The following is a 21,947-nucleotide window of genomic DNA, read 5'->3' as shown; positions in this document are numbered from 1 at the left end:
CATGTAGATTTTTCCTGGTGTGTTTTAAAATTCTTAACTGGAAGCTCACCTTCACCAGGCTATAGCGTATGAAAAATCTGTTCAATCATCAGTGGGGGACTATTCCTTCAGAGGCGATTATGTTTATTTGTGGGGGCTATCATTGGCCTGGAAAAAAGTGTTTCTTAACTTGGAGGCTCCTAGATCATGCAGATAATACAAATTAAAGCCCTTAACTGGAGTGTATTACAAATCTGTGACTAAATTTCTCAGAGGAATTTTTTTTTTCCTTGTACACATGAATTCAGGCTAAAAAAAGAACAAGCACTTTCCTTTTTATCTCTCTATGTGGGTGATTGGATTTCTCTTTTTTCCCCCCAGTAGATATTTTTGCTGAAACAGTAGCATTTTAAAGGGGTTTTTCTTTTTTTTAAGGTAGCGGGTGGGGAATGTTTAATTCTACATCTCATGCAGGCCCATTGCCTTGTCTTCTGCTCTGAGTGCGCACTGACACTGACCACATGATTGCAAGCAACCAGCTCAGACTGCCACACTGTCAACTCAGGCCAGTTTCTTTGGGTTATGGTTTCTGCTTCCCATCTGATTTCTGGAGATTTCTCTGCCCTTCTTGCTCACACAGCTAAGTATTGGTCAGGATATTTGTAATATTTTAATCCAGTATTTCTAAGTTTTAAGATTAGGAGTTATTTCAGACCATCTTGCTTGCAACATTACTAGTCCCTAACCACCTTATTTTCATCTTTGAAAGTAACGGATTTTGTAGGTGAGGAAGTGGAGGTTTGTGAAGCTAAATGACTAACCAAAAGTAGGTAGTAAGTGGCAGAGCCAGGGTCACCTCTTTCCCATCCAATGTTCTCTCCGGCATGCTGTGTCCCCAGAATTCTTCTACGTCTAGAACCTTCTGATTTTAATACACACCAGTATATACAAGGTAAGTGTTCTGGACCCAATTCCAATGTGTGTATGGATGTGTATTTGTGTTGACAGAAAGGGGTTTCCCTCACACCGAGAAGCAACTCTCCAACACCAGCTGGGTGTCCTATAATTCTACTCAGTTTTGACATTATCCACCTGGAGATGCATCAGATTTCACAGGCCAAGGGCTCAGTCCTGCAAGACTGCCCCGGCTTCAGATGCCAGTCCTAAGTCCAGCTTGTCACCTGTGTTTCTGATTGGAGGTTCCCACAGAACCCCTCTTTGTGTTTGATTAATTTGCTAGAGTGGTTCATACAACTCAGAAAACCCACTTACTCACAAGATTTCTGATTAATTACAAAGGATAGAAGTAAACAGCATGATGAAGAGATACATGGGGTGAAGTCCTGAACAAAGGAGCTTCTGTCCTCATGGAGTGTAGAGGTCCGGCATGGTGGTACTTAGAAGATTTATGGTTCACTAACCTGGAAGCTCTCTGAACCCACTTCCCTCCTTTTGGGTTTTTATGGAGCCTTCATTACATAGGCAAGAATGATTAAATCACTGGGCATTGGTGATTATTCAACTGAGAGGCCCTCTCCCCTCCTTGGAAATCAGGGGGTGAGACTGAAAGTTCTTATCCTCTATTCATGTTCATTTCACCTTGCAACCAGCCCCCATTCTTACGTGTTTCAAAAGTCACCTAAGTAATATACACTCAGGTGTGGTTGAGGTTTGTCATGAACGTCAAGATACCTTTATGAAGACACTTAGGAAATTCCAAGGGTTTTAGGAGCCCTATGCCAGAACTGGGGCTAAAGACCAAATATATATTTATTATAAATCACGATGTAACAAGCTCATGCTGACACCTCTTATCATATATTCAGAAGTAAGTATCAAGTGCATAAAAATTAATATAAGCTAAAACCCTTAGGCTTTCGTATTTACCAGCCTATCTTCCACTCTGCATCTTGTATCTCCTTTAACAACCTCTTGCTACCAGATTGTTTAGAAATTTGAGCTAAGTCAAGGACTCAACCTACTTGCTAAAATAGGGTATTGGAAAAAAAAAAAAAAACTGAGAAAAACACCAAACAGCTGACAAATGCAATCAGCTGTGATATACGAATTTGCATTGTTTAACTGGGGATTGGACACTGAAAAATCAGTCAACAGAGTATTCTCACTACCTTATTTTTCATAGACAATGAAATTCAAAGTCATTTACAATGCTGAAGAAGTCCAACCAAAATGGTTTGTTCTATAAATCAAAAGTAAGGAGTTTAAAGAAATGAGCTTATGTAATGCCATCTCTATTTGTCTCTTCCTGGTCAGATATCACTGTACCCCTGTATCGAATAGTTACAGCACATATGGAGATTTTACTAAGCACATATTGCTCAGTAAATTTCAAGATATATATACAAAAGATCAAGTTAATTAAAAGATTATTTTAAGATATAGTAACTGACCTATATTTGTTAATGCGTGGATTCCATATCAATGATTTCCAAATCTTTAAAAAGGCAGTAATCTTCAAGTAATTAATTTCTCCAAATTAATTACAAAGGGCCCCTAAATATAAAACAGATTAAGGTAAAAATATTCTCTTTGAGGAAAGGGAGAAGACCTTTTCACCAGTCTGCCTTGTCTGACCATGCAGGACCTCCAGAGAACTCAGGAGTCCTCAGAAATAGTTACAAAACAGACCAGATTCTGTATGGAGGTGATTTCCAAGTTTGAAATCATGTTTGAAATTTCTAACATGATGGAATAAAGACATATTCTATCTGTGGGGCCAATTTATCTAGCAGTCACAGTAGGAAGAGATCCTAGGGCCTGCAATATTTTTAAGGGCTCATGGACATTTTTTTACTTTAATTTCTTTTAGAATCAGAGAAAAATACTATGATAAAAATAAATGTATAATAATGAATCCAGACTAGATTATATTTGTTCTTATACTAATATGGTCATAAAATATAATTTTATTTTATTTTTTCCAGGAAAGGGCCCATTAAGGCAAAAGTGCCTTGGGCCCGGGAAAGTCATAATACGTCCTTGTCTATCTGCCCTGTTAGTTACTGGACATGATGCTATGACCCTGATCCCAACAACCTTCTGCAGAATTAAAGAGAATCGATTCCACTGTAAGTCTTGGTGTACAGGAAAATTCCCATGTCACTCTCGATGTCATAATATTTAGCAATACAGAGTAAAGTAACTGTACAGATACAAATTACAATGTGTTTAAATTGCTTAAAAGGTTCTGTCAAGGATATAATTGAAGGGAAATGCTGAAAATAGTGCCAAAAATAGAATGGTGGGTGAGAACACTTAGCTGCAGCCTCTTCCTAAGAGGTTCAGATGTTTATGTGACAGAGTGACTTAAGGAACTGTCCCCTCCTCTGTCTCAAAAAAATCTTCACCAAAGTGCATTTTCAGGTAGTAAAGATGACTAATGATGTTCTTCTACTCATACCATAATTTACTTTCATTACAACAATTTTTATAAGTGGAGAGAAATAGTGTTCTCTTGCAGTTTCTGCTTGAGAGTGTGTAACATTGAAAGAAAAAGCCCTGTTAAATAAACCAGCTTTGGGGCTTGAAGATTATTAAGGACAAGTGTGAATTCATTCCCTTTATCCATCCTTTGCCCCTTTGTTGTGACATTTTCTTTCTTCCATGAAAAAGAACGTTGCAACTGTAACTAGAAAGCTCTCACCATTGTTACACCCTGCCTGAAACAGAATGAAGCTGTTATAAACTCGCAAAAATATTATAAACTGGTCTAAAAACATATTAAACTACTTTTTTCAAAACTAAAAGTTGCCAGTTTTTACTACACCATTGGGCAAACTGGGACATTCTCTCAGAGGTGAGCACTTCCAATGAATGCTGAGGGGGTACTGTGCCCCATGGGCTTGACGTGGTCCCTAAGGCAAACATTCATGTTTGTGCTGCATGCAAACACGCTCACTAAGAGCTCACATAGTAACTTAAAATATCTTCTTTTACTTAATTTACTGTGGAGCACTTTATATACATCATTATTTCAAATATTGGGAACAAATATCAATATATCAATGAATGACCCCAATCAGTATCTCTGCATCTATCTAGTTGTACAGTAAAGAACGGGATGAAGCAGAGCATCTGAACCCTTCGTCTTTTGTAAGCCATAAAATTCGTCATTTGATGGTGTCATTTTCTTTGCTAAAGCTTTGGCCATTATAACACAGAGTTTTATTGTATTTTGTCTGTATCATGAGCTTCATCCTGTAGGTGATTTTGAAGAAATATATGAGCATTAAAACAAGGGTTTTCCATTTTATTGCTCCTAACCAATTCTTCCTCTTTTTAGTTGCAACACACACACCACCCCCCCACGCCCCCCCAAAATAAAACACTCTCACGATTTGTGTCAGTGCTGTGTAAACGTTGCAGTAAGAGAGATTATTTTATGAATTTATTATCAGAAATTTGCCAAACAAGTACACATTCAGATTTAGACCATTTGCATCTCCATAAACATAAAGCAGTCGTATTAAAAGGGACAGTCTGTTCTTCCGGAGTTGACTGCCGTGCTTACTCTCAGTAAATGGATGGAGCACCTATGACGGTCTTCATTGTCAACTTACATATTTTTAGGGAGCAGTAGAATCAGATGAGAAATGTCATGTCACAAGATAGAATTTTCCGAATTTTCTTTTTTCGCTTGTTTTCATAGACTTCAAGGTTCTGCTTTATACTTCCTGTTTCTAACCACCGTTATTTGTTCCCATTTTAAGATATAACTGAAAAACAGTTTAAAATTCTACTTTTAAATCACTAAACAGAAATGACACAACACCACAAAATCCTGAATTTTTGACATTCTTGTGTTATACCCAGACTCCATGGACTCTATGCTTCCTGAGAGAAGGGACCACTTTTACTTTGTATCCATATACTGCCTTGTTGTTTAATTAATTTTTGGTGATTCCAATGGGAGAAGTCTCATTAACAAAAAATTTGTTCAACACCTTTTTTAAAGCCAGTAGTTTGTTAGGTGCAAAATACTTAGACAAAACAAAACAAAAAAACCCCCCCAACCCCCCCCAAAACAACCCAGCAGTGAGAATACCTAAGAGACATTCTGACAAAGCACATAGTAAAGTCCTGAACTCTGGGGGGGGGGGGCAAGTTGCAGCTCTGCTGTAGAGTCACATGACCATAAACTACTCACACATACTTGGCAGAAGCTGCAGGGGCTGCTATCACAGGATTCACCAAGAGAGAAGTATTACACTTTTCAGTCATTAACTACATATGATTTTCCTCCCGACACCGCAGGCTTGAACAACAAAAATACCCCATAAACTAGAAGATGTGGAAAATAGTGTTGCACTGATTGGGTTATAAAATCTTTTATTGACATCAAAATATACATACTTATTTTCCTTAATCTTCAAGTAAGATTGGAAATATGTGAGAAGCCACTAGAATAATAGAGAATTCCGGAGGATATCTCTGTTAGTTTTAGGATATTTTATAAGATTAAACAACTGCATGACGTCCATTATTTAAAATTTTAAAATCTGATGGAAAAGTCATTTTTTATGGCCCTGCTTTTTTAAAAGCTTATTTTGGAAAGGCTTATGTTAGAGTGAATGTATACACAATTCCTATCACAATTTGTCCAATATTTTTTGTTAAAAACAATGGTGGCACTTTAGTGATTAAGCTATACTATTTGACATAATGTATGACCAACTGATAATGATATTGTCACTTAGGGTGGTTAAACAATTATAATTTGAAGAAACTTTACTATAGTTTTTTGGGTATATTTCAAACAGATCCAGATTCACAACTTCACAGCCAAGCTGGCAATGAATTAGTCAATTACATTCAACAAAAGTGTTGAGGTCTTAATCTCAGTGAGATTGGGCAGTGAGCTAAGTGCTGGTAAAAAAACAGAGTAAGTACCTACCCTCAGGAATGGCCACTGTCTCACAAGTGAAGCAGATAGGCAAACAATTAATGTATATGTTGTGTCTTTTTTTTTTTTTTTAATTTGAGAAGGGGGGTTCAGGGGAGAGGGAGAGAGAGAGAGTCTTAAGCAGGCTCCATGCTCAGTGTGGATCCCAAGGCAGGGCTCATGACCCTGAAATCATGACCGGAGCCGAAATTAAGAGTCTGACACTTAATGGACTGGGCCACCCAGGGTGCCCCCATGCTGTTTGATATCAGTAAGATAATGTGTATTAAGTAGAATAGCACAGAGGAATGACTAATTATAAGAAGGAAGAGACAGAGGTAGAATGGACAAAGAAAAGTTAGAGTATATAAGTGAGGTGGTCTTCAGGGACACCAGGACATTACCCAATATCTATGGAAGGAAGTCACATTGGATGTGGACCCAGAAATTCTCTCAGGTTTCTATATATCTTCTAGAAACCAAGAAAATAAGACAAAGGACACAGATTTCAAAATCTCCTTCCCCATGTACTTCTAGGTGAGAGATTTTGGAAGTGTCTTGGAAAGCAGAAGAGGAAAAGAAGTCATTATTCTTTAGAGGCTTTTGCAGCTAAATGTGTGGGCAGACCTGAGATTTACAGTGGCTTTCTGATGAGCTCTTGAGATCCACCCATTTCACTTCTGCAGACTGTGGTAACTTGTGGAAGATTCGGAGAACTTCCTGAGAATTGCAGCATCTTAGGGAAAGCTTTTGAGAAGTCCTTCTTTAGTGTGCTCAGCTGACTGCAATAATTTTCAGTGGTAGGTTCTCAAATCTTCAGACTCTCAGATCTTCTAGGGTTGGTATAAGCCCCCACTGCTCATATGAAAAGCTCTGTATCTGGAATGATTACAATAACTGCTCTTTTCTTGATTGAACCCTAACTTGGCTCTCATTTGATTGTCTTGTTTCTGTGTATGCCTAGTTATCTTTCGTTGGACCCTGTATTCACAAGAGTACTTAGAAATAATTTGAGGAAAAGTGAAAATATTCATCCCAGACACTTACTATCACAAGTAATCCAGAATCTCGTTAATTTTGTTCCAGGCATTAAAATGATTTTAAATGAGAAGAAGGGGGGAGGTAAACAGAGGGGGAATCAACCATGAGAGACTATGGACTCTGGGAAACAAACTGAGGGCTTCAGAGGGGAGGGGGGTGGGGAAATGGGATAGGTCAGTGATGGGTATTAAGGAGGTCACGTATTGCATGGTGCACTCGGTGTTATAAGCAAGTAATGGATCATGGAACTTTACATCAAAATCTAGGGATGTACTATATGGTGACTAACATAATAAAATAAAAAATTATTATAAAAAATGAGCTGCAGGTGCTGTGTGGTGTCATCTACTTCCTGCTTACACTTAATCCTTGGGTTTAGTCTTGAAGGGCCACCAAGGCAGGGTCCTGATTGTGCCAGTTCTGGACTCCTACTTCAGCTTCTCACATTCTTAGCTGCTTGGCCACTCCTGAAGTTGGTAAATACCTCTCGGGAAGAGTAGCCCCGAATGTCAGCATCTCTTTGCTATTTTGTCCTTGTCACATTAATTCTCCGAAGTCTTCAAGTAGAAGAGTTTTTATAATTTTTCAGCTTTTCTAATTGTCTTTGGTGGCAGTCATGACCCAAATTATTGTGAGATTTAAAGTATGTTTCTGTAAATATCATTCATTAAACACAAATATTTTATAATGCATAGTAATAAATTTCAGTGGAATTAAAGAGATTTACAGAAACAATTATAAAAGAAATGGGAAAAATTATAATCTTAGTATGATAAGGGCTTTTCTAAGTCAGACATGAAAACTAGAATCCAGAAAGAACAAAGAGAGAGAGATTCTACTATATAAATTTAGTATTTCTGTACCTTAAAAATAAGACAAGTCATAGACTGTGAATAAGTGTTTGATACACACAAAAGAGAAAATTATTTATATTTATCACCTTTTACTCTCTCAATTGCACTTAAATTTTAAATTTTCTTATTTTGTACATTTCCCTTATATTTTGTTTTGGTTTAGCTTATTTTCTCTATAGCTTCACTTTCGTGCCTCATGGATTTAAAGACTTCTTGTCACTCACTGAAGATGTAAGAGAACACTTGCATAAAAAGATTATTTATTAAGTCAGTGAATGTTTATTGCATACCCACTATCAGTCACACAAATGTTTTAGGAGCTGGGGAGACAATGGTTAACAGGAAAGATAAATGTTCTTATTCTGTTAGTCAATTACTACGAGTGTTTTCTTTCTCTTCTGAATCTTCAGGTGTTTCCGTTCTGTTATCCTGTGGTACCTGGCAATTACAAGTTTTATTTCTGTTTGTTAATCTTCTAACAAGAGGAGAACTAAGCAGACCTAGTGTATGCCAATGGGAAGACCATGAGATTGTGTTTGACTTCATCCCTTCTGGTTCACTTGTTTGCTGGTTAAATCTCCCCTTCCATTTAACTGGATAGATTACGGAGGATGTAGCTCCTTGCCCAGTTTCCTTTTAGCAGCTGAAGGCATAGGGAAGTGCTCCTAGAGCTGCTACCTAGTCTTATAAATGGATGAGACAGATGAAAATACAAAATTGCTACTTATTGTTACAAAGACTCTCGTGTCTTTTCTTTTCCTATGGCTATAGCCGTTTCTCTGTAAATCTCTGTTTCCTGGGGAATGCAATTACCCAATAAGTACCAAGGCTGAGGGGCCCCTGGGTGGCGCAATTGGTTAAGGGCCGGACTCCTGGTTTCAGCTCTGATCCTGATCTCAGGGTCCTGAGATTGAACCTCGCATTGGGCTCCAAGCTAAGAGAGGAGTCTGCTAAAGTTTCTTTCTCCCTCTGCCCCTCCCGGCACTTGGTCTCTCTCACTAAAATAAATAAATAAAACTTAAAAAAAAAAAAAGATGTACAAGTGCTAAGAGTGATTGAATGAATCCGTACCTTTACTTCAAAAAGCACAGCACTCATGGTAGAAGGATAGCTGTCAAGATTTTGCTTTAGTAGAGACCTCACATTTTGAATTAGGGCTCCAATGAGGCAGAGTCTAAGAGTTATCTTACTTTCAGCAAAAACACAGTGCAAGTCTTTCACCAATTGCATTTTTTGGTATGACTCTATTCTGGTAGTGTTTTTGTATGTCTTTGTACTTCACTTGTAAGTTGTGCTGGGGTGAGCCACATTAGAGACTAACCTGATGCCATCTTCCCCCTAGGGTTAATTTTTTAGTTCACTTTCTAATGCTACATTTTCTTACACGTATTTTACTGGTATTTATAAGCAGATGTATTGGTATTTAAATATACACGTTAGATTTGTAAAACTCTGAATGGTATATAATCAAGTAGGTCATGACATAATTTCATTCTTTAGACAATTATGTATTTATGTAATATCCTTGTGGCAATTTAATTTGAAATAAGAAAGGTGTGAATTTTTCTAAAAATAAAAATAGGAAGTATTTTTCTGAAGATCAACATATTTTTTAAACTTTTATTATTTTCTATCTTTTTTAAAACTTATTTTTTTTGTATTTCAAAAGTAATTAAAGTTTATTGTTCAAAGAAAAGAAGTCAATAAAACTTGCCTGTTTTTCACCACATAGCATTATCAGGGTTGTATATATATTTGCTTTGTTTACTGTCCATTGTTATTTGAACAAAGAGGACTAAGTACAGGTTCAGGGGTCTCCTCTCCTAGTTTCAGATCTGTCACTCACTAACTGTACGATCTTGGGCAAGTATCTTAACCTCTCAATGCCTTAATTGCCTCATCTGTAAAAATGGGGATAATAATATCCATTTTACAGGAGCAGGAATTGAGATAAAACATGGAAAGCTTTTTGAAGTTTCCTGAAACACAAAAAAGCACTTTAAAAATTAAGCTATTGCTTATTTGTAATTTCCTTGTTAAAAATAAGTTAAACATTATGTTTGCAAGACTTTTTTTTACTTAATAACATCATATAAGCATATAAATATTGTCCTATAATTTCAATAGCTACATAATACATTCTTTTTTGATGGGCTTTAAACTTTTTAGTATTATATACTTCATTAGTTTCCTGTGGCTGCTTTAACAAAATACCACCAATTTAGTGGCTTAATGTAACCAAATTTATCATTTTACAGTTCTGGAGGTCAGAAGTCTAAAGTCAAGATGTCAGCAAGGTTTTGTGCCTTCTGAAGGCTTGAATTCATTTCCTTGCTTGTCCAGCTTCTAGAAGTCACCTGCATTTCTTAATTTATGCCCCTTCTTCCATCTTCAAAGTACATCATGTCAACCTCTGGTTCTGTTGTTACAGTCCTTTTTCTGACTCTGACTCTCTGGCCTCTCTCTTACGTGAGCCTTTGTGTTTACATTGGATGAACAACCTGGGTAATCCAGAATAATCTTCCATCTCAAGATCCTTAACTTAATCAAATCTCCAAAATCCCTTGTCATGGAGGGCAACATGTTCATGGGTTCCAGAGATTAGGGCATGGAAATCTTTGGAGGGCCATTATTCAGCCTATCACACACATCAAGATAAAATAAACATCTTTAGAGAAACTAATGTGTGTGTGCTTCTTCATTATTTTTTAGAATACATTTCTAGATACAACTTGCTGGTCAAATGACATGTCCACGTAAAGGTTTTTGCTCAATATTGCCCTATCTAACATGTGGCAAAAGTCTAATTGAATGAGTATTACTCAATGCAAAAATATTGTATTAATTTACATTCTGACTAGGATTTTATGACATTTGCATTTTATTTTAATGTTCAGTAATGGAATTTCCAAACTTTTTAATTATCTTAACACTTGGCTTTTGGTTGTTCTTTTTTTTATTTGTTTAGTCAGTGTTCAGTAACAAAAATAGGAACTTCCTAGGTTTTTCATATTTAAACAAAATTCTAACAGAATAAAAACATCTCATTAAATAAGATTTCCTCTCTTAGCAAATGTAGAATAGCTATTCCATGAATGTGGCAAAAATAAGCTATTGAAACATTTAAGGAAAAGAAGAAATAAAGCTGTAATTTCCTAGAGAAATCCATAAGCAACATATAAAAAGCACAAGTGTTTCATTTTTTAAAAAGTGTTTGCCTTATGCCACAGGCTTTGACATATTAAATATTACTTTTGGAATCTGTTACGAATGTAAATTTATGAATTGATTTGGAGAATGGTAACAGTATTGACTATATCAAAGCAACGTGAGGGGAAAAAAACAACAACAACGAAATCTTCTACTCCTGTTGTGATGGTAAGCTAGCATGGGTTCCTAGCCACTTCTTCAAAATCAAACTTGAAAAAACCAAAGATGAGAGAAGGAAACATAAACTACAGGAGTTACCTATATAACAAACAGTCTGACTTGATCCACCGCTAGGAGGCTGCCCAAGGCCTTGAACTGCGAGTATGGGAAGTGGTAAGAGGAAGTCCTTGGGGATCTTTCAAGTTTTTCCTTTACTTCTCCCCTCAATGTTTTCCTTTTCATTATCCAGATCATTATCAATACCCAGAGAATAATGATTTAAGGTACAGTTGGGGCCCTAAATACAGAGTAATACAAACAAGGAAATGAGAGTGATGAGCTGAAGAGCTGATGACACAAGGGGAGTTGGTCAAGTGCCCTCACACATTGGAGCTCCTCTAGTTTCTCCTTTTCTAAATCACCAGGGCAGTTAGATCATAGATCTCCCTCAATTTATGAAGGGATTATATCTAATAAAATAGAATGTAAGACAACAATATCACATTAGTACACAAAGATGTTATATATTAGAAAAGAAAAAAATAGAAAAAGAAGGCATGGCATTATAAACATATGTGCACCTATAATACAGACTCAGAACACATAAATCAAAACTTTTCAGGGATAAACAGATAAATTAACAATAAGTTAAACATTATGTTTGCAAATTGTCATTTGAACTTAAAAAAAAAAAACCAATAGAACAGATCAATGAAACTTTGAGCTGGTTCTTTGAAAAGATGGACAAAATTGATAAACCTTTACCAGATTCATCAAAGAGAGAGAGAGAGAGAGAGGACTCAAACAAAATCAGAAATGAAAGAGGAAAACTAACAACTGACACTACAAAAATACAAAGAATTATAAGAGAATATAATGAAAAATTTTATGTCAAATTGGACCACCTAGAAGAAATGGATGAATTATTAGAAATGTGTAACCTCCCAAACTGAAGCAGGAAGAAATAGAAAATTTGAGCAAACTAATTACCAACAATAAAATTGAAGTAGTAATAAAAAGAGTCCTAACAAACAAAAGTCCAGGACAAGGTGGCTTCACAGGTGAACTTGGCCAAATATTTAAAGAAGAGTTAATAACTATTCTCAAACTATTTCAAAAAACAGAAGAGGGAGGAAACCTTTCAAATTCATTCTCTGAAGACAGCATTATCCTGATATCAAAACCAGATAAAGACACTACCAAAAAACCAAAAACAAAACAAAAATAAAACTACAGGTCAATATCTCTTTTGAACACAGATGCAGAAAATCCTCAACAAATATTAGCAAACCCAATCCAACAATACATTACAAAAATCATTAACCACAATCAAGAGTAAATTATCCCTGGGTTGCAAAGGTGGTTCAATATTTGCAAATAAAGCAATGTGATACATCACATAAACAAGAGAAAAGATGAAAACCATATGATCATTTCAGTAGATGCAGAAAAAAAACATTTGATAAAATACAACATTCATTCATGATAAAAACCCTCAACAAAGTACGTTTAAAAGGAACATACATCGGGGCGCCTGGGTGGCACAGCGGTTAGGCGTCTGCCTTCGGCTCAGGGCGTGATCCCGGCGTTATGGGATCGAGCCCCACATCAGTCTCCTCTGCTGTGAGCCTGCTTCTTCCTCTCCCACTACCCCTGCTTGTGTTCCCTCTCTCGCTGGCTGTCTCTATCTCTGTCAAATAAATAAATAAATCTTAAAAAAAAAAAAAAGGAACATACATCAACATAATAAAGGCCCATATATAAAAAATAAAAACAAAAACAAAAACAAGAAAATCCCACAGCTAACCTCATGGTCAATGGTAAAAAACTGAGAGCTTTTCCCTAAGGTCAGGAATAAGACCGGGATGTCCACTCTCACTGCTTTTATTCAACATAGTACTGGAAGTCCTAGCCACAGCAATCAGACAACAAAAAGGAATAAAAGTTATCCAGATTGGTAAGGAAGAAGTAAAACTTTCACTATTTGCAGATGACATGATTAAATAAATAATCCAATAAAAAAGGGTAAAAGACATGAACAGACATTTCTCTGATGAAGACATGCAGATGGCCAACTGACACATGAGAAGATGTTCAACATCAATGATCATCAGGGAAATACAAATCAAAACTACAATGAGACATCACCTCACACCTGTCAGAATGGCTAAAATCAACAACTAAGAAACACCAGATGTTGGTGAAGATGAGGAAAAAAACCCCTAGTGCACTGTTGATGGGAATGTAAACTGGTGCAGCCACTGTGGGAAACATTATGGAGATTCCTCAAGAAGTTAAAAATAGAACTGCCCTACCATCTAGCAATTGCACTACTAGGTATTTACCCAAAGAATACAAAAATCCTAATTCAAATGGATACATGTACCCTGATGTTTATAGCAGCATTATCTACAATAGCCAAATTATGGAAACAGCCCAAGTGACTGATAAATGTATAAAGAAAAGTGTTTATATATACATAATGGAATATTACTCAGCCTTAAAAAAGAAATCTTGCCATTTGCAACCACATTGATGGAGATAGAGAGTACAGTGCTAAGTCAAATAAATCAGTCAGAGAGACAGAAACCATATGATTTCACTCATATGTGGCATTTGAGAAACAAATGAGCAAAGGGACAAAGAGAGAGAGAGAGAGGCAAACCAAGAAACAGACTCTTAACTACAGAGCACAAACTGATGGTTATCAGAGGGGACATGGATGAGGGGATGGAGGATATAGGTGTTGGGGATTAAGGAGGGCACTTGTGGTGATGAGTGCTGGGTGTTGCATGTAAGTGATGAATCACTACATTGTACACCTGAAACTAATATTACGCTGAATGTCAACTAACTGAAATTTAAATAAAAACTTTAAAAAAGGAGACAAACCAAGAAACCAACTCTTAACTATAGAGAATAAACCATGGTTACCAGAAGGTGGGGGGGATGGATGAATAGGTGAAGGGGATTAGGAGTACACTTACATTGATGAGCACTTAGTAATGCATAGAATTGCTGAATCACTATATTGTACACCTGAAACTAATATAACACTGTGTGCTAACTATAGTGGATTTAAAATGAAATAAATAAGTAAATAAGTAAATAAATTTTTAAAAATTTCATTTGATATTTTGCATATCAAGTAGACAAAAAATAAGTAATCGCCCACACTGAATCTAGGAAAGTATTTTCAAGTTGTAAATTATGTCATTTTCTTACTATAATCCTTCTATAGTTTCCCATTATTCTTAGAAAAAATCCCAGAAGGTTCTACAGGTCTCTGAATGATTTGGTTCATGATTTCTTCCTATCTTATTTCATTCTCTTCTCTATATTATTTAATACATTTTTGCCAAACTAGCCTTCTACCTGTCCTCGGAAGATGCCAAACTCTTTCTGGCCTCAGATTTTGGAGTTTACCATTTGTTCCCTGCTACAATAATCTTTCATTTAAAACTAGTGCCTTTGTATTGTTCAGGTCTCTTCTTACAGTAGCTTTTCCTCATCTATTCATGTTACATTGAAAACAATTAAACATACAAAAAAATTGTTCCCCCACCCCCAATTTTCTATGCCAACTCTGTTTCTTGAGGACCTGCCACCATATGATAATACCATCTTGTTTACTTCTTTACTTGTCTACTGTTGGTCTCTCCCTTTAGTATGAGAGCTCTATCAAGACTAAGACTTTTTATTTTACTTTTTACTGCATATTCCCACCTAGCAGAGTTCCTGCCACACATTGCGTGCTGATATGTTACTGAGTAGGGAAGCATGATGGAGAGGAAAAAACATGGCCTTTGGAATCCCAGATTTCCACCTTGCCTAGTCCAGTTTTCTCATCTGTAGAAAGTGTGGTTTTTAACAAGCAGGGTAGGTTGTAGGGATGAACTCATTTCTGAGTTAATTCATATGAAAAGTGCCCAGAATGGTGCCTACCATTTAACAGATAAATTGGTGATGGTAATGAAGAAGATTGGATTTTTGAACCCTTCTTCCTTAGCTCAATTGCCCTTGATGTGGAATTATTAGTACAATTACAAGCTAAAACTGCCAGGGTAGAATTTCTTGGTTCTCTGCCCTTCCTTATTTCTTACAGTAAAACATGAGTGTTACATTCAGGTCAGAAAACCACTTGAACTTCATTTTGATTATTATGACAATGTTATCAGGCCTGCCAGATTAAAGCAATCACCATCTCTGTATTGTTTCTACAATCGGGCAAAGTGGATGGTATGCATTATGATTAAATAACACCGAACCTGCTCTGCCACTTGCATAGAATTAATTTTGGTATAGCTTCCATTTCATTAAAGAAACACTTTAAAACAGGTCAAGTGTAACCAAGACTAAACTGAAAATGCATTATTCTATTTTGGTAGGCCCTCTAAGCTGATACATATTTAATGCAATTTTATAAGGAAGTTCAAATGTCAGGCAGACTCCTTTAAGGAAACAAATGTCTTAAGTCTCACACTAGGTAATTTTAGAATAAACACTCAGTATATCTCTTCCACTATCCTGGAGCATTTCCTGTACAGAAAATAAGCTGTTTGTGTGAGTTATGTGGAATACAGCTGACAGCAGTACACTGAATAATGTTCTCTTTATTGTGTGTGTCTCTTTGGGGCTTACTTTATGCTTTTAGGAATGCCTTAGATTTTTCTACATCTTCTTTCATGGTATTGGATTCTTGGAATTATGGAAGTTTAATGAAATTTTGGTCCATGCCTTGTTGTTTATTCACATATTAATAGTCTTATTTATCAGGCTGTGCAGTCAGCAAGATAACCACAGTGTCTTTTAACTTTTCCCTAAGCGTAAAAACAGCTCCTTTTAGATAAAACCACTTTCTGCATTAAATATCACTTTAAAAATGTCTGTTTTTTAATAGACATTTTAATAGAAAAAAAGTTCTATTTCTATAGCTCTGTTGATTTTTCAAAACTGATTGCATGGACTAATGAGTCATGTACACAGGGCATTAGCATTTGGCACTGTGGTGTGGGAGCTAGGCAGAGGAATTAAGTTGTACAGTGGAGTTGTGAGCGTGGCCATAAATCATTAAGTGTAGTGTTTGGCTCTCAAAACACTCAAATCAATTGAAAAAGGAGAGAGTTGAAATTCCTTTCCTTCCTGCCAGAGTGCTTTGGGAGAATGTGAAATGAGAATTTCTATGCTTTATGTTTCAACTTGTGTCATAAGTTGCAAAAGATCACAGGATTTTCTAGGAATATTTCCCCAGATTTAAAGACACCCTAAACTGATCATTTTCCAGAAAAAAAAAAAAAAGATCTCTGAATGTATACTGAGAGGTCTTTTTTTTTTTTTTCTTATAGCCAGATCACTCTGCCTAGAGCCTCCTGCCATTTAGAAAACCCCAGAATACCTCAACCGCGTATTCTCCCACTACCGTGTCCTGTTTTGCAGGAAACGGCAGTACATACCCCATTCATCTTGGTAATAAAGAGGGAAACCTGGGCTCCTTCTTCATCTAGCCCCCAAACTCCAGAGTCTTCAAGTCCTATGTATTTGGCCTTTTAAAGGATATCTCAAATTTATTTCCACTTTTCTCTCTCTCTAAGATTTATTTATTTATTTGAGAGAGAGAGCCAGAGAGAGAGCACAAGCAGGGGGAGCAGCAGAGGGAGAAGGAGAAGCAGGGTCCCTGCTCAGCAGGGAACCCAATGTGGGGCTCCATCCCAGGACTCTGGGATCATGACCAGAGCCAAAGGCAATGCCTAATCAACAGAGCCACCTGGGCGCCCCTAAATCCACTTCTTAAACTCCCTTGTTTCACTTGGGTAAACTGCCATTCCCTTTTAACTGATCTCTTGCTGTTGTCTTTTTCTACATTGGTCAATTGATCAAACTTCTTTCTACGCTGCTTGTTCTAAAACTCAGATGACCTCACATTATTTTCCTGTTTTAAATCATTTACTGTTCCCCATAACGTCATCGTAAAGCTCTATTCCTTTTTTTAATATCTTATTTTATTTAAATTCAATCAATTAACATATAGAGTATCATTAGCTTCAGATTTTTTTTTTTTTGTAAAGCTCTATTTTTTAAGTTAACCCAAAGCTCTGGCACAATCTTACTTATCTTACCTGTTCCATCCCTGTCGTCCCTTCAAATGTAACCATTGGGATCAAACTCCTGAACATGTCATGCATGTTCTTTCATTCCTCTGTGGCTTTGCACCCATTGTTCCTACCTTCCTTTTTAATTTCACTCTTACTTTACCTTTTAAAACTCAGCTCGGGCTCAACCTAACCAGAAAGCCTTTGGGATCCATCTCCTAATTTGAGTTCTTCTTCCTTGTGAAGCTATAAAATCCTCCTGGTGTCTTTATCATAAAACTCAGGATACTTGTTCTGTAGTAGAAGATAGCAAGTGCTTGCATGTTTGTCAGACTTAATAATCTTCTCTTGGTATTAACCCTCCCTAAATTCTCTGAGGAACTGCCTTCCCTAGAACACCATCCCTTCCAGAAACTTTCTCTTTTTTGGTGTCCCCAGGCTCAGCATTCACAGTTGCTCCTACCTCTTTTGCCACTTCTTGTGTTCTTCCAGAGCTCCTTGCCATCCTTCCTCTGTGCAACTAGGAGTGTTTCTTGCAACTCTATCTTTAGACTTCTGATCTTTTTTTTCATACATTTACTCACCATGAATATGGTTTCTTATATTTAGAAATAACACCTCTGTGGGATAAATCCTGAATCTCTATTCTTAATCCAGACCATACTCCAAGATCCTCCACTATCACTTAAAATTCCTTTGTAGTATTTATCAAATTTGCCATCACGTATTTGCATGATTTTATGATTGCCCAAATAACTCATTACACTGTAAATTTCATGGCTCCCCTTTATTTTCCTAGTGCCTGGCACTATGTTTTTTATATACACACACACACATATGCACACACACACACACACATATTCCTTAGCAGTGAAAGTGCATCTTATTCCAAACAATATATATATTTAATTGTATATATATTTCATATACAATATATATGAACTCAATAATTACTTGCCAAATAGATGAATAGTAACCAGATATTATTGGGACTATGCTAAAAGGGACTATTTTTGTTTCTGAACTGCACTTCAGAAATGTAAACAGTATTCCCATATTTTTATTTTTATTTTTAAAATTTTAATTCCAGTGTAGTCAACATGCAGTTTTTTAAAATTTCTTGTTTTGTTTTAACAGAATCCCCATATTTTAAAGTGTTGTGTGTCTATGCCAAGAGATGGTTCCTGAAAACTTGTTTTGTGACATTTCTAGACCATTAAGCATTTTCAGGCTATGTAAAGAAGGAAAGAGTGAGAGGAGAGAAGTGTTATTCAGTATGGCTGAAAGAACACTTCCATTGATCTCAAGCCAAGTAAAAGCAGATTTAGGAAAACGTGGAGAATTAGACTGACAGGTGCAGGGTTTGCAAATTGTACACTGCCCTCTAGTGGTGTCATTCTCATTGCAGCCATCATAGTTCAGTATAGTAAAATAATTTTCAATCGACAGTAAAATATTTTGTTCTAAGAAAATCAGTACATATTAATATAATTTTATGATAGATGGAAATATAATATTGTGGGCAAGTAGTAGCTTTTTGTACTTTTCACAAAGAGGACATAGGGACTGGTGGTCGGCCTGAGTTTGATATTTACTGTCCAGATTTCGGAAGCTATAGAGATTACTGTCTGTCTCACTGAGGAAAATTTAAAGAGATTAACTGAATCTGGGCACTGCTTCAGAGTGGGGAGAGAAAACTAGTTGGGATAAGATGAATTTTCACAGCTAAGGAGCAAGAGTTCCTGTTTCCTTTGGGCCTTATGTAGTCTTAAAAGAAATCAGGTCTACCACTGAAGCTAAAGTGACTTTATGGAAAAAGTTTGTGTGTATGGCTTATGAAAGTTTACTAACAAATTATCCCAAAATGTAGTAGATTAAGATGATGATATTCATTTTGCCCCAAATCTGCAATCTGGAGGGGCTCAACAAGAACAACTCTGTTTCACTTGGTGAAAACCAGGGAGGCTTAAAGCCTGGGGGTGAAATCACATGGAGGCTCATTCACGCACTTGTCTGCCACCAGGGCTGGGAAGACTCTGACCACTGGGGGCTGGAACAGCTGAGGCTCCTTGGGTGTCTCTGTCTCTGTGGGAACTCTCTATGTGCACTTTCTAGCATGGCGGCTTCAGGACAGCCAGTATTCTTCTATTATCGTGTCAGGGCTCTCAGTGAGTGTGTCATGAGAGAGATGACTAAGAAGAAGCTTATGACCTAGCCTTAAAATACACAGTATCACTTCGCCATGTTTAACTGGTTGAAGAAATGACGAAGGTCCACCTAGTCTCAAGGCGAGGGAGCATAGGTCCTTCTTCTTTAGAGTAATGTGAATGTCACATTGTCGGAAGAGCATGTGGCATTGATATATATATTGATGTAACCAGTAAAATGAGCTTTAGAGCAATCATGAGGTATTGGTTACAAAGTATATTGCCAAACAATGAATCATGGAACACTACATCAAAAACTAATGATGTACTGTATGGTGACTAACATAACAAAATAATACATTAAAAAAAAAAAAGTATATTGCCAATGTCAGGGAGAATTCCAGTTTGGGAAGTCTCCAAAAAAAAACCTACTGGAGAAGTGCTTCAAAGGAAAGTCAGCATTTGGGTACCTGTCACATCAAGGACTTTAATGTCAGATTATGAAATCACCCCCATTTGTTCTTTTTACCAGGCTGGGATCTCTCAATAAGAATCATCTGTTTTGTTTTTTTGACCATCCCTTATTTCTAGTTGTTAAACATAACTCATTTTTTATGTTAAATATTGATCATGATCAATACTTCTTCTTTGCCACTGCTGCTAACTTCTCCAGGTACTCAACAGCGCATATCCAGTTTACATAATGTCTCTGGGCATTACTCTCTGCTCCTCTAATCTATCTTAAATATTGCTACCACTGTTTCTATTTTCCCTAGCATCTTATGAAAATTTTCAAACATATATCAAAGTTGAAAGGATTATGCAGTAACACCAGTATACTAATACCCAAATGTCTAACCTATTGCTAATTCTGTTATCATATATTAATCTACTGATACATCCCTCTATCCATGCACAAATCCATCTATTTTAATGATTCATATCAAAGCAAGTTGCATGCAGAAGTATACTTCATTCCTAAATAATTCAGAATGCATATCATTAACCAGCATTCAGTATTTGTATTCAATACTTTTTTAAGGTAAGATTATGCATACATCTTAAATATACCATATGACAGGTTTACAATACATTTTTTAAATTCCATTTTTATTATGCCTTTCCCCTTCCTAAGAAACTTAAATGGCTTTCTACTGTCTATCAAAAGAAGCCACCCCCAATCTTTTCTTAACATCAATTATCCAACTATTTTTTAAATCACTTCCCTTTCCTTCTGCAGTGTGAGTCCTACATAATCTGTGATGGCCATTCACACTTCCGTGAGTGTCACGCTGAAGACAAGTTGGAGAGGACTGTGAGAGTGGTTTGGCATATTAGATTGTGGGTAAGTAACTCTTTAAGTGCAACACCTAGGTTAAAAATCCAGGCGCCGCCACTAACTTGTTTTATGGTTTAGGGTACATTACTTAATCTAAGACTTAGTTTTCTAATCTTTAAATTGTAAACCTATCCACAAAGGTTCCTGTCAGGGTTAGTGACAATAGGTGTAGGGACCAATTAGAATGCTTGACACATAGTAGGTGCTCAAGAAATGACACACAGCAAGTGCTCACTAATATTGATTAATATGAAGAAGAAATAGTAAAGGTTCACCTCAAGAAACTTAAAACCCAATCCTGTATTGTACTAATAAAAAATAATTTTCAGCATAAAACAATTTTTACCCCAGACATATTTATTTATTTATTTATTTATTTATTTATTTAATTTAGTTTTTAAATCAATTAGCCAACATATAGTACATCATTAGTTTCAGGCGTAGTGTTCAATAATTCATCAGTTGTGTTTAAAAAAAACCATAACTTTACTATGTATTAAGCAGCAAGCAAAGCTTCGCTTCATACTCAGGCAGAAAGACCTGTGTATAAATAACATGTTGTTCTATTCCTCATTTGGATTCACATGTGAGTGAATGAACACTTAGGGGATAAAGTATGTGGAGAGATGGATGGATGGGCCACATTTCTGTTAGTATTTTTCTTCAAATCTCCTTCAAGTACCCTGAATATATATACTCACCGAAATATTTCTATCATAAGGTCTTTCTAAACACTACATTGAAAAACCCTTATCTCCTGGGTTAAATGTTGAGCTCAGTGCTTAACACATAGGTTTTCAATAAATGTGAACTATAATTATTGTCCTTGTATTTGTCCATTTAGGAGAAAAAAGCATGTCAAAGACTCAGCTTACATAAGAAAAATGCCCTTTTATATAGTGTATGCTCATGTACAGAATAAATCTGCCACTAAAATTCACTGTAAAAAAAACCTACGAGTATGTTTTTTTCTCAAATGAATTATTTGCAGAACCATTCAATAATTATTATTTTTACTACTTTTAGGCACCTTGTTCTGTTCTCAGAACAAAGATGTTTTCACAAAGCCAAACTCTTCCATTAGAAGTCCTCCAAACCACGTAAAATTTACTCTGTAGGACGATTAGAGACCTGCAAATTTATTAGCTTTTTGGTATATATGTTTTGTCTAGTTTTTAGGATGGGCAGACATAAAAAGTAATCGTAGTATTCTGTGTTTTCTTACTT

At 36.3% G+C, this 21,947-nt stretch overlaps 1 protein-coding gene across 1 annotated transcript in view; it reads right to left on the bottom strand.

Annotated features, from left to right (window-relative positions):
* MARCHF1 (membrane associated ring-CH-type finger 1) overlaps positions 1-21,947 on the bottom strand; it is a 293,848-nt gene that overhangs the window by 116,720 nt on the left and 155,181 nt on the right. The window lies entirely within an intron of this gene.

The sequence above is a fragment of the Ailuropoda melanoleuca genome, chromosome 5, assembly GCF_002007445.2.
Source record: "Ailuropoda melanoleuca isolate Jingjing chromosome 5, ASM200744v2, whole genome shotgun sequence".
In the NCBI taxonomy this organism is placed as follows: domain Eukaryota; kingdom Metazoa; phylum Chordata; class Mammalia; order Carnivora; family Ursidae; genus Ailuropoda; species Ailuropoda melanoleuca.
The sequence above is the reverse complement of the archived record's forward strand: the minus strand, read 5'-3'. Positions and strand labels throughout refer to the sequence as shown.